This window comes from Lepeophtheirus salmonis, chromosome 8, assembly GCF_016086655.4.
Source record: "Lepeophtheirus salmonis chromosome 8, UVic_Lsal_1.4, whole genome shotgun sequence".
In the NCBI taxonomy this organism is placed as follows: Eukaryota; Metazoa; Arthropoda; class Copepoda; order Siphonostomatoida; family Caligidae; genus Lepeophtheirus; species Lepeophtheirus salmonis.
In genome coordinates this window covers 6,801,179-6,817,671 of record NC_052138.2, presented here as the reverse complement: position 1 = coordinate 6,817,671, position 16,493 = coordinate 6,801,179, and positions in this window count along the sequence as shown.

The window sequence follows — 16,493 nt, the reverse complement described above, 5'->3', positions numbered from 1 at the left end:
AAAGAAGAAAAGAAAACAGTCTTGAAAGAGTAGGAATTATTGCAAAGCAGAAATGTAATATCATGAACAGAACTGATCCACCACTTCCCTCCCCCCCCAAATATATTTCTAAGTACTTCAGCTCCAAATCACAGAACAATGTGCCATGTGCCGTTGGAGAGTTATTGATAACTATTATGTATTCATACATATAAATAGAGGTACATAAGTAGATAAAAACTAACAACTTCCGTTCTGAACAATGGAAAAAAAGACGGTTGTGCCAAAAAAATACAAGAACGAAAAATATCTTAATTGACGATAACTTAATTGGAACTGGACAAATAATTGTTCAACAGATGTATGTATTAGTAGTGTGAAGACTTGGTCCAAGATCATTCCCCCCCAACCCCACGTTTGGTCTTATGTTATTTTTTTACTTAGCAATTTGGACCCGATATTTCGGTTGAGACTAGTGATGGGACAATTAATCGGAGAATCGGGGATTTTGTTTTTTGAATCTGTGTGGGGAAAATGAAACTTAATTTGCATTTCCGATTCTTATTTAAGTATTTACTACTTTCAAAGTTATGAAATAAATACCCCCCTTAAATTAAGGAATATTTGCTTGTACAAGAAAATTTAACAAAGATATTGTTATAGAAAAATAATTTTTTGAAATTTTTCTCCGAAAAATTTAATATTTAATTTTTTTATTCAAAAAAAGTTATATTACAAATTTAGTTTTTGAATTTTTTTTCCAAAAAAATTAGTTTTTTGTACAACAGCAGTGAATTTTTGAAATTTTTCTCAAAAAATTTAATTTTTTGAGAATAACAATGGTTATTTGAAAAATTTTCCTAAAAAAATTTTTTGTTAACATTTTTGAATTTTGAAAAATTTTTTAACATCAAATTGTATATACAAAATTATATTTCAAAAAATGTAATAATTAGAAAAAAATATAATATTTAAAATTGAATTCTTGTAATTTTTTTCATAATAGTTAAATTTTTGTAATTTTTTTCAAAATAATTAAATTTTTGTTATTTCTTTCCAAATAATTAAATTTTTTAACTTTTTTGACTTTTTTTATAAAGTCATTGAGTGTTTTTTTCCTATTCTAATTAGAACAAGATTATTCAGATATTATTTACTAGTATGACAGATGACGTCATTAGGATCTCAAATACAGGACTATAACTATTGAGAATAACTGAAAAATATAAATATATTGTTTATTAATATGGAATGAATGGAAAAACAAATTTAAATTGATGCATTTTTTTTACTTTTTATACCTTACCTATTTTACCCAAAAAATGTACCTAATGATGTCACGATAAAGATTAATAGTTACTGAATAAATCTACTGTGTTTGCCAAACAATTTTCTTGTTCACTAACCTAGTTAGATTTTCATTGCTATATCGTTTTTAAATTATCAATTTTTTAGAAGAGTACATGTTATAAATTTGAATTATATCTCGTAATAATGAAAACAGGAATATTGTTTTGCAAGATATGCACAGTGTTCTAAATATATCTCTTGCATTTCTTATTTGGCCTGAATAAACTAATAATAAGATGAGAATAGGTGAATTGGGTGTTTTTTAACTGGAATCGGCATTAAGAAAAAAATGTTTAATTTGCAATTCCAACTCTTATTTATTAACGGTATTTAACTATTTACTACTTTCAAAGTTATTAAAAAATAGACACCCCTCCTCAAAATTATTAAGGAATTTAACTTTTACTGAAAAATTTAATATCTAAAATTTGGTTTCAAAAAATTTAATTTTCCAAATTAAAAAAAAAAAAATAATTTTCGGTAAATAATAATGAATTTTTGAAATTTTTCTACAAAAATGTAATATTCAAATTTTTTTCTAAAAAAATATTGTATGTTACAAAAATTCTTTTTGTAATTTTTTTTTAGAAAAAAATGTTATTTTGGATTTTTTTTTTTTTAAAATATTTAGTTTTTTGTGGACAGCTGAATTTTTGAACTTTTTTTCCAAAAAATTTAATTTTTGGTGAATAGTTGGAGAATTTTGAAAAAAATTCAAAATATCCTTTGTTTTATAATCGTCCCATCACCAGAATAAACCAAAAACATTTTTGAGGAAAATCCAAGGACGGGCAGTTAAAGAACGATAGGACCTGTCCTAAAACAGGACTGGACTGAGTACAAAAGGATAGACATATCATAACCTGAAAACATTTAATTTGTTTTGTTACAGTTGGTTTGCTTCTTTGCTATCTTTTTTAAGCTTTTGTTGATTCAGGCTTTTGGGTTATAATCAGGACTGTGGATTCGGTACATAAAATCCCCGACTCCAACTGCAGTATTTTGAATGTCAACAACTCCCACTCCAACACATATTATTATATTTTAACGACAATAAACACAAAATCTCACTGCAAAGGTTACACTTTTTTCTGATCATATTGACTATTCACAAGTCTAATTAATGAACTAGCACGGTTATTGACTATGCCCTACCCAACATAATAATTTAGACTTTAGAGGTGTTTGGGAATTGTCCCAAACTCCACCGAAAAAGGCACCGAATCCGACTTTGCAGTCCTGGTTATAAATTACGGATTCATCAATTTAATCCCGTTTAGTAATATTAGGAAGAATACCATTTAAGAAAAAAGATTGATTTTTTGGAAGACAAACTTGCTAATGAATAAAACTTTATTTATTTATTTTACTCTATTTAAGAAGTACATAAGTTATAGCAAATGAATTCATTCATTTTATCTTAGTGTATTACTCTGTGTCTAACTAAAAAAATTGAAAAACAACCGAGTGGTCGTCCATTAAAATCTAAACACTTTGAATTTTAAACTTCAACAAAACATAATTCATTAATTAACAATAGACTTTCAACAAATTAATTAGATGTGTGCCTGAGCTCCCTCAATCATAAATGTAAGCACCCTTAGCGGCAATGATGGCTTCCAGGCGGCGACAGAAGGCCTTGCATTAGTTGCAGATGTAGTCCTCTCTCATGGTATCCCATTACTAGCTGACAGTGGCGTTGAGGGCCTCGGTGCTTGGATGACAGACACTGCAGGCTTTCTCCTCGACATACAACCAAAAGGTGTAGTCAAGGTGGTTTGCATCAGGGCTGTAAGGGGGCCAAAAGTGTCAAAAAGTGTTCAAAAGAACACAAAAGACTCATTCTAAACTCATTAAAGAGTCTTGCAACGGGAGAGATAGGTTTCTTTCATTGCTTGTGTCAAAAATGGTATCTCCACCCCCATAAGGTTATTTTGACTTCATATCCCTCTCGACAGTCTGGTGTGAAACCCATAGATCTCTTGCATGGACCCAAATGGAATTGAGGGGATTGACCTTGACTATTTTTCTAATTAATCCAGATCCAGTTTGGCCTTTTCTAAAAACCCTTCTTCCTCTCCAACATTTCGGAAGTGGTCTTGGAGACCCCCAACTGCTTGGAGTATGCGAATGGAAAATCGTCAATCCCTCTCAAGTGTCATTTTCTCGACTTGGACCTAAGGTAGAGAGTTTGTCTTGTTTTGTAACTAATTATTTATGCTTCAATATATCGAAATATGAATTAATTTCAATCGCTCAATCTTCAATAATAATTGAATTACTAAGTACTCAGATTTCAATGGACCACCCGCTATAAAATATCAGAGCAAAATTTCTAAGAACTTTCCACGATACCAAAAAGAGGAAGATATTAGATATTTTGCTTGATCGATCAGTTTTCCAATTTCTATTGATTTCGGACCGTAAACCAAATTTTAAATGAGACTGATCTGAACCGAACTTCTACACAGGATCGAATTAGTTAAGGTGAACACAAATGATTATAGCGAATATGTTTTATGTATTTTTCTTTTCTTGTGGACGGGTTCTTATCTTCTATTTTGTAATGGCTCTTCATAACATCAACAAACGACATGATAAACCTATAATATATGTATATTACTCAAGAGTTATATACGTAATATAATAGATTAAATATTTGAGTACGTCATTTGGCAATTTAAATATAGTTAAACTTATTTTTTTCAGAAAATCGTTTATTTCTACAGATATAGATTTTATGTAATATAATGCAGAGGGTATCATAATGTGACGTCAGTATTATTAATGACGGTCATTTTGGATTCCTAACAGTTACATGTGACAAAAATAAAAGCCCCTTTTTCATGAAATTATGAAGAATGTTGAATTATAATTAAGTGTTAATTTATGAAAAGGAACAATTTAAATTTTAGCCTTATTTTTCGAATGGGATAGTATATTTTAAGCACTCTAAAAAATAATATTTTCTGGCCAAACCAGTTCTGATCGTTTAAGTATTCATAGTATTTCGTATGGCTACAATTTGTTTATCTTCAAAACGAAAAATAAGGATAATATTCTCCTGTATCACTTGAGAAAAGGAACTTAATGAAACTTTTGAAATTCAACAACATAACTTTAAAATTGAAACTTCTGAATCCCTTTATGGATAGAGAATGTTGTTAAAAAAAATTCATTTTCAAATGGCTGTATGTAGTGGTAAAAAAAACTGAAAATTTTACAAACATAACTTTTTCATTAAAATACAACAAAAGATCGAATTAACTGGTCAACCTAAAAATTGGAGATCCTAGTACACATGTTAAAATAAAATTTAGAAGTTGACCTTTTTTGTGACCTTTGACTTTTTCTATGACCTTAAAACTGTACTTTATTAATTTAAAATATTATATAACTATTATTTTAAGCATAAAAGGCTTTGATGATCCCGAAATTTGCGAGTTTATTCTTATTACTTTGAAAATAGTTTAAAAAATACTCATTCATCGCTGAAAAAGTAATTTTCGGGGTAGGGGGGCTGTAAATTAAAATGCTTCTTTCTAGAGTCCTTCATATTTGCTTTTGCATCTGAAAAAAGGCTAAATTTAAATTGGATTGATATTATAATAAGCAATGAACATTAATGGATTTTCGTCTATCAACAATCTATATCTCAAAATTCTAAATTTATTATACATATATCAGATCTCAATATTTGTTAAAAATAAAATATTACATTATTATACATTACGGAGGTTTGTTTTTTAACTTATTTCTCTTTTTTTGTTCGATAAGACATTTTAGATTAAAACCCTTTTTCATTTTTTATATATTAAAAAATGGGTTTCAAAATTATTTAATGGGAAATAATAAAAAAATCTTTTAAGTATTTATATTCAGCATTTAAAGTTGTTGTTTTTTTTTCACAATATGATCGAGAAGTGCGACCTTAAGATGACCTTCTAGAATTTTCAGACCATATCACATCTTTATTGTGATAAAGCCATAATCGAAATTCGAAAAAAAGTTGAAAAACAAACCGCCCTATTATATAGATAGTCGTAAAAAATATACCGTGGGGGTATTCTAATAAAAAAAACACGAAATCAACATAGTAATCCTACATTTTGAAGATTTTTTGGAGATGAGTAGTTTAGCTGTCATGCCGTTTCATTTACTTACAAATCCCACTCCGTATCCAGCGATAATTTAGACAGAAATTTCTACGTAGTCGATCCTCAATTATAATCCGAGTAGAACAAGAACTTACGCTTATAGCCAGAATTGCGGAGTTGGATAGTTTTTGGCAACTCCAACTGCCTATTGTTATTGTCAAATCCGGGTTTGCCATATCAAGTAATATGGATAAATTCGAGGATACGGTCAATCATTAAGTAAATGCTCTCTTACCTTGTTGCTTGATCAATTATTGCACCCTGCATTTCTAAATTCATTTGTGAACTGCTCTGGATTTTCTAACTTTTTTTCCAAAAAATTTAATTTCTGATTTTCTTTTTGAAAAGCTATGGATTTTTAAAAAAAAATGGCAAAATTATCAATTTTTGTATTAGAATACAAAAACAATTAACCCCCCAAAAAAAAAAAAAATAAAATATATATATAAAAATATAATCTTGCACATGGCCCTGTCTACTAAATTGATTAAATTCAAATATGACTGTTTTTCTTTGCCATAAACTACATAATATTCAATACAAGTGTGAAGTCAATCTTTTTTTTTTGTAATATTTTGAATTACAAGCAATTCGACGGAAAATTATTTTATTCATAAATTTGTATTACACTATTTGATTGACTTATTTTTAAAAGGTAAAAATAAAATACCCATCTTTCTTTTTGAAGATATTTCGATTTGAATTAGAAATCAAATGCAGTTGATTGAATAAATACATCGGTATGATTATTGTAAATAGTGATTTAAATCGTGTTTAAGTTTTTTAGCTCGTCTGTTTTTTGAAGAGTAAACTTGAGAATTTGTTGGTTAGTTATAATTTTAAGTCCTTGTTGGATTCAAAGTAGAATTGAGGAGATCGTCATCGGAGCCATTCTTGCCAATTAAAAAAGTTTTAGATACGAAGATATATTATAGGAATTACAATAAAAAATAACTATAAAAAATCTACAAAAGTAGGGGGCCAATGTCACCTATGTTCCCAGTGCCGCTCATAGTGAGTCAAAGGCATTCTTTAACTGAGAATAAACTAGTTTTTGAGTTCAAATGAAGTCGCAAATCTTAGATATTGAGTCCTGTTCAAGTAGTGAGCCTTTAATTGGGAGTTTGGTCTTCAAAAATGCTCTTTATTCCAATTCAAGCCAATTCAAGTTTCGAGCTCAAGTCATAGAATAGTATAGGCTATTAGTGGTTTATTAAGCCAAAAGAATGACGTTGTAAAAATAGTAAAAAAAAGATGGAATCAAATACAATTTTTTCTATATAAAAAAACAACAAATATATAATAACAATAAATTGTTAAATGATATCAGTTCTTTTTTTTTTTCTTTTCTTTTTTTTTTTTGAAAAAACCAACAGCACTCCTTTTTCTAATTCAACCATAAATTTACTTACATATTATTATGTTGGTATATCAATACAGATTTTATTGTTATTAAAGGTGGGTTAGTGAATCATCATCCTCATCATGATCCTATTTCTCAGCATTCCCCAACTCATGGTGACAATCCAATATTTGGAAGATCCCAATCTGACCACCCAGTTTGAGTCATTACATCGTTGGTTGTATTATTGTCGTTAATCGTTCTTGGATATACTCATGTACATATATTGTATCAATTGATCCAAGAGTAAGTTACAGGGTTGCTCTAAATTTGTGAAACAATCAGACCAATGAACGCTCAGAATTGGCCAAGGATCCCTGCAACATTTCATCAGGGACTAGTAAACACTTTAGTTCAAAAAGTAATATAGGTTGAGTGATCTAAACGAATTCATATTTCGATATATTAAATCCTAAATAATTAGTCCCAAGCCAAAAACAAATCTGAGCTCTCTAGCGTACGTACAAGTCGAGAAAAGGACACATGATTGATGAATTTTCATTAGGGCACTCCAAGCAGTTTGCTGTCTCCAGCACCATCGTCTACACCAGCCCTGAAAGAACCCCATCTCTTCCGTTGAAAGACTTTTTTCAATGAGTCTTTTGAACTCTTTTTTGACACTTTTAGCCCGCCCCCTACAGCCCTCGAGTATACCTATTGTGTGCATGCCATTTAGATGTAATATTACTATAATGAAATTGTGTGGTTGCATGACAATGACGTCACCCTTATAATTTGCCCCCCCCCCTCCACTCATTTCGAGACCGCTCAACTGATCTATCCCTAATTATTAGTAATGTAAATCGTATGTTTTTATTAGCTGGCCCATTTTTGCAATGGGTAATCTGAAGAAAGAATTTTCTTTTCCTTAGCAGTTGTCGTTATTATTTAATTCCTGAGTAGTGAACTTCCTTTCCTATATAGATTCAATTATATTCAAAACCTGATTGAACGTTCGCGTGTTCTCATAAAAGACGGAGCCCTAAACCTGAGGATTTGTTGTGGAGTTATAATTGGTATTCTTCCCAATGTCCTTGTTTATTTCCTTACCACCTCCTTCATTGTCACAGCTGATTGTAGCTGATCTCTTCCAAAACTTCAAATTGTCCGGGTTAGCTAAAGATCAGCTATTATTTCCGGCTATCAGCTAAATTATATTTCTAACCTGCTCAACAGGTCAAATATCAGTTAGATCTAACCCAAAATCAGGTAGTTTAGGAACACTAGCCCATAAGACCACAAATATTTATAACGACATCTTCGTTTCGCCACTGGGTCTATAGGCCCAGGAGTTATGACACTGATCGTGAATTTCCTCCTTATTAACGATGAAGGACCTCCAAACCAAGTTCCTTAACCTCGTACCTATATTTTATCGTTAAAATACGGATTGACGTCGAATACATTTGTCAACAGATTTGTATCCTTATTTGAGGAATAATTTTGAACATGTGTAATCAACGTGTATCTTCTTTTCATTTTTTTTCCATCCCTCTATAGTATGATTGATTGATTGGACAATTGTCTCTCTGTATCCATAAGGAGAAGAATAAGAAGGGATTCTATGGACTCTGTAGTGTACACCCTCTCCCATCTCCTTCTAACGCATCTTTAATGAGGTGCGTAATTCCTCTCCTATTATGTATAATCAGAGTCATTATGTATTCATTATCTTACTCAAGGATTGGAGAAGGAGGAAGAGAATGAAAATGAGTCCCACATTACCCCCATAGAGTAGTTTATGTGTTTTTATCCATAATAATGAGCTACTTGATCTCTCACTTACTTTCAGAGTAAATTGATTGACAAAACGCACACAATGAAAGAGAGTTGACCTCCCCTCCTTGACAGTTGGGGGATATGAAGGGCACTCTAGCCTGAAGGACATACCTTGTAAGTAGTGTTGGGTACGAATATGACTCGAACTATAAAAAGCTAGACTTTATTAGAGCGGACAATTAAATACTTCGAACTCGTTCACAAAAAAATCAATAAATTCGATTAATGACTTGACAAATGTCTAATATCCTTCAATTAAAACGCTTCCTTCTTATACTAACAAGAGCTGAACCATTAAAAAGGAAAACCACATTGCATAACATGTAGAAATTCTATTAAAAAAATATAAATGGATTGAACTCAAAAATTGGAACTCGACTGGTCGGATCCAATAATAACTCTTATAAGCCTTAAACAGCAGCTTCCATGAATAGAAAGTCCATCCCATTATACTTCCTAAATAATCTTTCATATTATGTACTAGGGTTAGATCCGAGTATGACTCAAACTTGGAAAAAACTCGAATTTACGAAGCCCATCAATTTTTTCAAAATTACTCCAAACTGCCCTAAATCTTTCTGGGGAAAAAAAACAGAACCCGTGGCCAGATCAGTGTCATTTTTAAGGGTGTTTTCCATTTAATATTTTGAAATTAATAAAATTCGAATAAAGTTTAAAAACAAACCACCCTGCATATAGTATATAGCTTGGAAAAAATATTAAAATATATATATCTTTCTCGACGACAACGAAACCTTCATTTTATAATTATGAGTATAATAGAATAATTCTCTATATAGAATTATTTTTCAATTATTTTAACCATTGTCAATGTGATGTACCGCTCCCTCTATGGGCAAGCAATTACTAGTATTATATAATAATTAAAAAAGGAGCACTCAATATCGTCACAAGGGATCGCTGTTACATGCTTTATCCTTAATAAATACCAACAAAATACTGACCATTCCCCACTTAGTAAAAATAGCGTTGAATTCAATTCAAAAATTTTATTTTTGAACTCGTGTGGACTTGTTGTTTAGACAATATTAGGGATATCAAACGCACTCTTTTCCTTTGACTGTCTTCATTTTACATTATCTTCGTGACGAACAGGATAATAATTAACGAGACCACAATCTCAAATATATTTCCCAAAAACCAAATAAAAATAAAAATTTATTTAGAAAGCCATTGACATTTTTGGGAAACGTTCCAAGGACTGAGAGTTTATGAACTGTTCCAAGGACACACAGTTAATGAATGGTTCCAAGGACTTATATTTCTAAGGACCGGCCTCAAAGACTGACCCTCCAAAGGACCAGTCCCAATGACTAAGGACTGATAGGACCGGTCCTAAACCTGTAGTTGACTGTACCACATAAATAAGGAGCAACACAGCACTAGGAATGGTCCTACTGATGATGGATGAGGAGGTCATCATACTCCATAGAATGAAGTATGACCTTTCCTATGTTATGTATTCATGGTTATTATTAGGCTGATTTTCCTTCTGTTTAATCAAGCGAAATAAAAATTCTCTCACGAAGAGAAAACAAAATATTTATGTATGGCACAACGACTCTCTCTCTCTCTCTAGACACCTGGGCCATACTATACACCTCCGACAACAACAACAACAATAAAAGCACCCACAAGTCATCCTCATCATTTATTTTATTTTTATTTCACGTACTACTTCTGCGGAATTAAAACACGTTTCCCTCTCAGACGAAGAAGTCGTAAACTCCTTTGTACATGACATAGTTGTACACAATATCAACTATATATTATTATATGTAAATATTATAATATGGACCATCATGTCGTCCACCTTTTTAAATATGGGTTCTCATAACCTGTTTTGTATTCATTTATTGTAATATGAATAATAGTTACGCCCCGTGGTTGTATCTACAACATTTGTTTGAATATGAATATCATTCTAATAACGATATGTTTAATAAAATATCAAATGAAATCTGCTAAATAACAAATGATAATATTTCAAATTATTATTTGGAAGCCTTATTATTAGTAAAAGGGGGAAAAGGAGAAGAAGAGGAAAAAAAAGGAAAGAGAAGAAGAAAAAAGGAGAAAATAAAAATAAAAAGGAGGATCCTGAATATCAATTGATAATTGACCTTCTGATTTGTAACGGTCCCAGAAGAAAAAAGGAAGGATCTTCCTTTTTTTTTTTTTAAATAAACAGAAAAAGAAAATGATATTTTTTTCGTCATTTTATGCTGGTATAGTTTTCAACTTATCAACAATATTTCATACGCATATTTTGGCCCATTATAGATTTTATCTTTAAATTTCTGGTATGAATTGACACACTTTAGAAGGTATTATGTAATTAAGTTATCCTTCAAAACGTGTCATATTTGATCTAAATCGGATAATCAGAACTAGATAAGTTTTGGATATTAAAAAAAACTTAGAACTTTTTACTTTGTATATTGTAATGGCTATAAAATGTTATTTAATTATCATCATTCTTTTTAAGCAAGCCTTGGCACATTTTTAGCAAATAAGCAATACTTCTTTTTCAACAGAGAGGTTACTCTTAATTCAAATTATTACTGTACCTATAAAAAACTAAGCTAAGAATCCTTAGCAGTACTTTAGCGAACGAAACCAGCTCGTAATTAAACGACATGGTTGTTGCTCTTAATTCGAGGTATAACTGTACTACAGATGAATAAAAAACTCCCTATCAGCTCTTTGCCTCACATAACCAACATCTGATCAAAATTACGTAGTCTCTAACGGCAGGAATGTTCCTCGTAATCCAAAGTATAACTGCACGTGATCAATGACATGTATTATAATACAGAGCCCCTATAAAGACCGTGATTACAGCACTGTAATATACATACAGTCAAACTTGATCTAACAGCCACGGCACTAAGCGACGATAACCAGTTTTCAAAATAAAAATGGTCATAAAATAGGAAACCTGGTGAATTTAAAAGTCATCTGCATTAAACAGTCGCTTTTTGAGTTTCCTTTTGCCTGGCCGCTTAACTTGGGCTAGACTTTACATCTACAACTAAATCTATTAAGAGACTCAAATAAAGTATGATCACCCATCAAATCAACCTCAAATTAAAACATAAAATAAAAAGCAAGGAACCACGTGCGCGTGTTATATCATTTGACTCTTTCTTCTCCTCCTCCTCTTTTTATTATTGTTTTTTTTTCTTTCTTGTGGGGGCTTTTAGTTAGTTAGTATGCTCATGCCATTATCATAAATCCATTTCCATGAATTGGGTAGTTTTTATGCATATTTATTGACCCTAAGTGGGTCAAATTAATCTACGTACTAGAAATATCTTCTAAGAGCCTATGTATATCTTGCATGGGGTTTTACACTTAAGAGAAATCCACATATTTGATTCATTTGTGATAAAGTTTTTCACTATTTTATGTTTGTCAAATGATATAGTATTATTTGCATGACAAAATATTATATTGCCTAAGAAGAAAACTCCCCATGAATATTGTATAATGCACTTTAAAAAGTCTATCTGAAATTTGAATATATTGACTATATACTTTATGCTGCGTGTCAACATAATAACAATCACGAACAAAAATCAAAAAAATAAGAAAATTGCTCATTTGATTTTCATTACTTCATATTAGTGTTGAGACTCGGTCCGGCATCGAATTTTTTTTTTTTTGGGTTCGGTCTTAAGTGATATTTCTTGACCGAATTGGAGCTATTTCTTTGTCCTGACCGCGGTCTCAGACCGTGGACCGGTTTTTTTCGGTCTCTCTTCGTAGACCGATTTTTATTCGGTCTGATTTTTTTCGGTTTCAATTTATGGACCGATTTTTTTCGGTCTCATATATTATGAAAGACCATTTTTTTTCTAGATCAATTGTCTTTGATTTTTTTCAAAATAAATACTGTGTACATATAAGAAACGGCTGGATCAAAATTAATTCGAGTTATCTCTGTTTAAACTTCATATAACGTCATTGTACTTGAAAAAACATATGATGTCATGATATAAACAATTTAGGTTTAGAGCGATTTTTTTGTAACCCAACTGGACCAAGTTTTTCCTTTGGACCTATCTAGACCAAATTTTTATATGAGACCGGTCCAGACCGAGCTTTTAGTTCGGTCCAACAAAAAATATAACTGTCACAGACCGGTCTAGGATTTCCAGACTGAAAACCAAAACTACTTCATATATACATACAGTCATATATTTTATAGAGATATATGCTTTTTATTCTAATTTGATGAATGAATTAGGATAGCCAAAAATAGTTCACTATAGTTTATAACCTTTATTTGATTAAAGAGGCATATACATATTGTCCTCATCTTTTAAAATAAATGTACTAACTTATCACTCTTTTATTGTGATGATCAATTTTGGCTCCTTTAATTAATTGGAATTTGGTAATGACTCAAACGGCTCATTATAATAATTTGCTAATAGAAATTGAACATAACTTGTGAAAGAATACACATTTAATCCACACTCAATTTTGATAAAGATAATCTTAGCTTGCTTTTGTGCTGACGTGCCACATTTGTAGTACTGGCAATTTGAAAAGCATCATCTTTCAGAGCCAAATTGTCGAATGTCAAATATTTGAAATAAACGAGTTATTGCCTATAAGTGTATAAAAACAGGGAAATTTATACAGTTAAAATGAATATAGCATATTGTAAAAATTGCAAAAGACATTGATAGGTTTTATCATTTTTGGGGGAGGGGGGTTAGCCCCAAATAGTTATAAAATTAGTTATATAAATAGGTTTATCATATATACAAGTATATATGATTTTTTTTTTTTAAATGGGAGGGGGGGGGTTCATAAACTTTTAGAGGGACTCGATCCTCCCCCCTCCCTCCAAAAAGTATAACGATGCGTCTAGAAAATACCATTCTCCATAATGAAGAAATGGAGTTTCCAATCTTAATTTTGTAAAGTACTTATAAATATTTGAGTTAGGGCAATTAGACTCTCGCCCCGGGATATAATATATCATCCCGGAACGTCCTGGGATGTTGGTGAAGGAGAATTTACCGGTTGAGCAATAAGAAGCAAACGCTGAGCGTTTCCCTCTCTTTAAAAGAAATACAAATTTGTCAAAGACGAGGGAATTGAAAAAGTGAGAAGAAGAAAAAAAAAACAATCAAAAACCACGACACTTTAAATGATGAATAGAAAAAAAGGGAATGTTTCTCTAGTCCTTCTATACTAGAACAACAACAGAACCTTACATATGGCTTATGGGAGTTGATTGAATATCTATATATCTATACGGAATGGGCAGGTGGTGGTGGTGGTGGTAGAATGTGTGATTGTGGGGGACGTAGAGGGATGGTGGAGCCCTACAAGTCAGAGTCAATTGTTTCCATTCAGAGAAAGGGAAGAGTAAGTAGGTAGGACTCCGCACTGGAAGCGAAGGAAGGAAGGAAGAAGGAGCAAACAGATCTATTGAGCAATGCAATCAACTCTCTATTGAAATAGAGAGACTCTAAAAAAGAGAAAAATCAAATCTATTGAGTCCGGAAATAATAATAAAATAATATGTAGTCGAGACGAGAAGAGAAACAGAGAAAGAGAGAGAGAGGCTGGCTCCCTCTTCCGTAAAGTCACAATATTGTTAAATCTATTGTGTGTGTATTCGTGACAAAAACCCTTGCAATAAACAGGTTCCCTACTTTTCTTCATTCATATACATGGAGTTATTTATGTTGATTAAGCATATCTTACAAATTATTTCCCCCATTTTTTTAATTTTATTTTGTAGAATTGTATATTTACCATGGGCCTAACATACCAGAGTATTAATACCTTGAGACTTTACTGCCTTAACATACGATATAAATTCCGAGGATAAATAAAATGGATCTACTAAATTCATTTCCAGAGTATGAATTGCTCTTTTTTAAGTGTTAATATTACATTTTAGACTTATTGAATGGCATATAGCCAATTGCTTTGACTAACAAGTATTTTTCGACAATAATACTATATAATAGAGAGGGGGATCCAAAAATATAACTAGGATTTATTTCGTTAATTACGAAATCAAACGACAACAAGAATACAATAGTTTTATTAATATCACATGTCTCAAAAATGTGTAAAATGTCGAAGCAACGACAAAAAAGGCTGTGCTGCCGAAACCGTTGGTCTCTACATACATCCGTACTACTTAAAACATTGCAAAGTCCATTAGAGTCTCATACAGCCAAACAATAACCAAAAGTTCTGCCGAAACTATATGAAAAATTCAGCCTAATAAAAAAAAAATTTCAAATAACACATTTTTTATAAGTTTAATTTTCAAATGTGTAATTTTTTGGGAAAATTTTCAAAAATTTACAGCTGTTTGCAATAAATTAACTTTGTTTTCCAAAAAAATTCCATAATACGATTTCTAAAATAAAAATTTTTTGAAAAAAAAATTCAAATATGTAAAAAGAGGGTTGAAAAAAAAATTCAAATATGTAAAAAGAGGGTTGAAAAAAAAATTCAAATATGTAAAAAGAGGGTTGAAAAAAAAAATTACTTATAACATTTGTCGGATAAATTTTTTCTAAAATCCATAGTTATTTACAAAAAAATTAAATTTTTGCAAAAAAATAAAAAATTAAATTAAATTGCAATAATTGATTTTAAAAAAAATTTAAATTAAATTGCAATAATTGATTTAAAAAAATTAAATTACAAATTTGAAAAGTAAATTTTTTAAAAAAAAAATCAAATATTAAATTTCCTGGAAAAGAAACTCAAAAATTCACACTAATTACAAAAAAAATTCAAATAATAATTTTTTTTGTAAATTTAATTTCCAAATATGTAATTACTTGGAAAAGTATCTCAAAATTCACAGCTATCTACAATAAATTAAATTTCTAACATAATTTTTTTTTTTTAACAACAAAAATTCAAATATCAATTTTTCTTTCTTTATTCCATAAAAACCCCATTTTTCAACATACCACTGCATGTTTTGAGTCTCCACGCGTTATACGCCGTGTACAATTTGTAACTTGTATAAGCAAATTGTACAAGTTGAAACCTAAAAATGAAATGAATCATTTCTAAAGGAAGTATCTATTTAAATTAGACTTGTATGTACTGAGGATATGACAATAAGTGAATTAGCTATTAATGATGTAAATTTTTGGACTATTTTTATGAGAATTTGGCATACTCTGGGGAAATATACCTTGTTATAAAACCCGTCAATACATAAAGAATAACTAAGTAATTTGAATGGATCAAAATAGATTGAGAGCGTGATTGAATACAATTAGTAATTCAAATGACTGATGTTTATATTCAGTATCAATTGCAACCTGTACAATATGCTTATACAAGTTGTAACTTGTACAGAAATCCCTACTTTCATAAAATATGTGTAACTATTATCTATTATGTAGAAAAAGGTATTAAATATCAAAGTAAAGTGCCCATTGACCATATTTTAATGTTAACACTAGGGAAGGCGTTCTTCAATTATAATTAATAGTTAGTTAATAACATCAATTGATTGATTCAATTGATTTAGATATTGCTGTACAATAAAGATAGATCCTCTGACGTAACTGAAAATCATTGTTCCGTCTCCAAATCAATTAACACAAAACATTCACAGAAAATGTCAATTGTTTTTTGCATTTAAATATTTGATAATTTGGAGAAAGTATTTTTGAACTTTTGATCTTAAATAATAGAATCAATGGCTGTACAAATACCCTGTTTTGACTATGTAACAGATAGAACAGATAATACAACATGGATGTCCACAAGGAAGGGAGAAGGGACTGTAGCCCCCC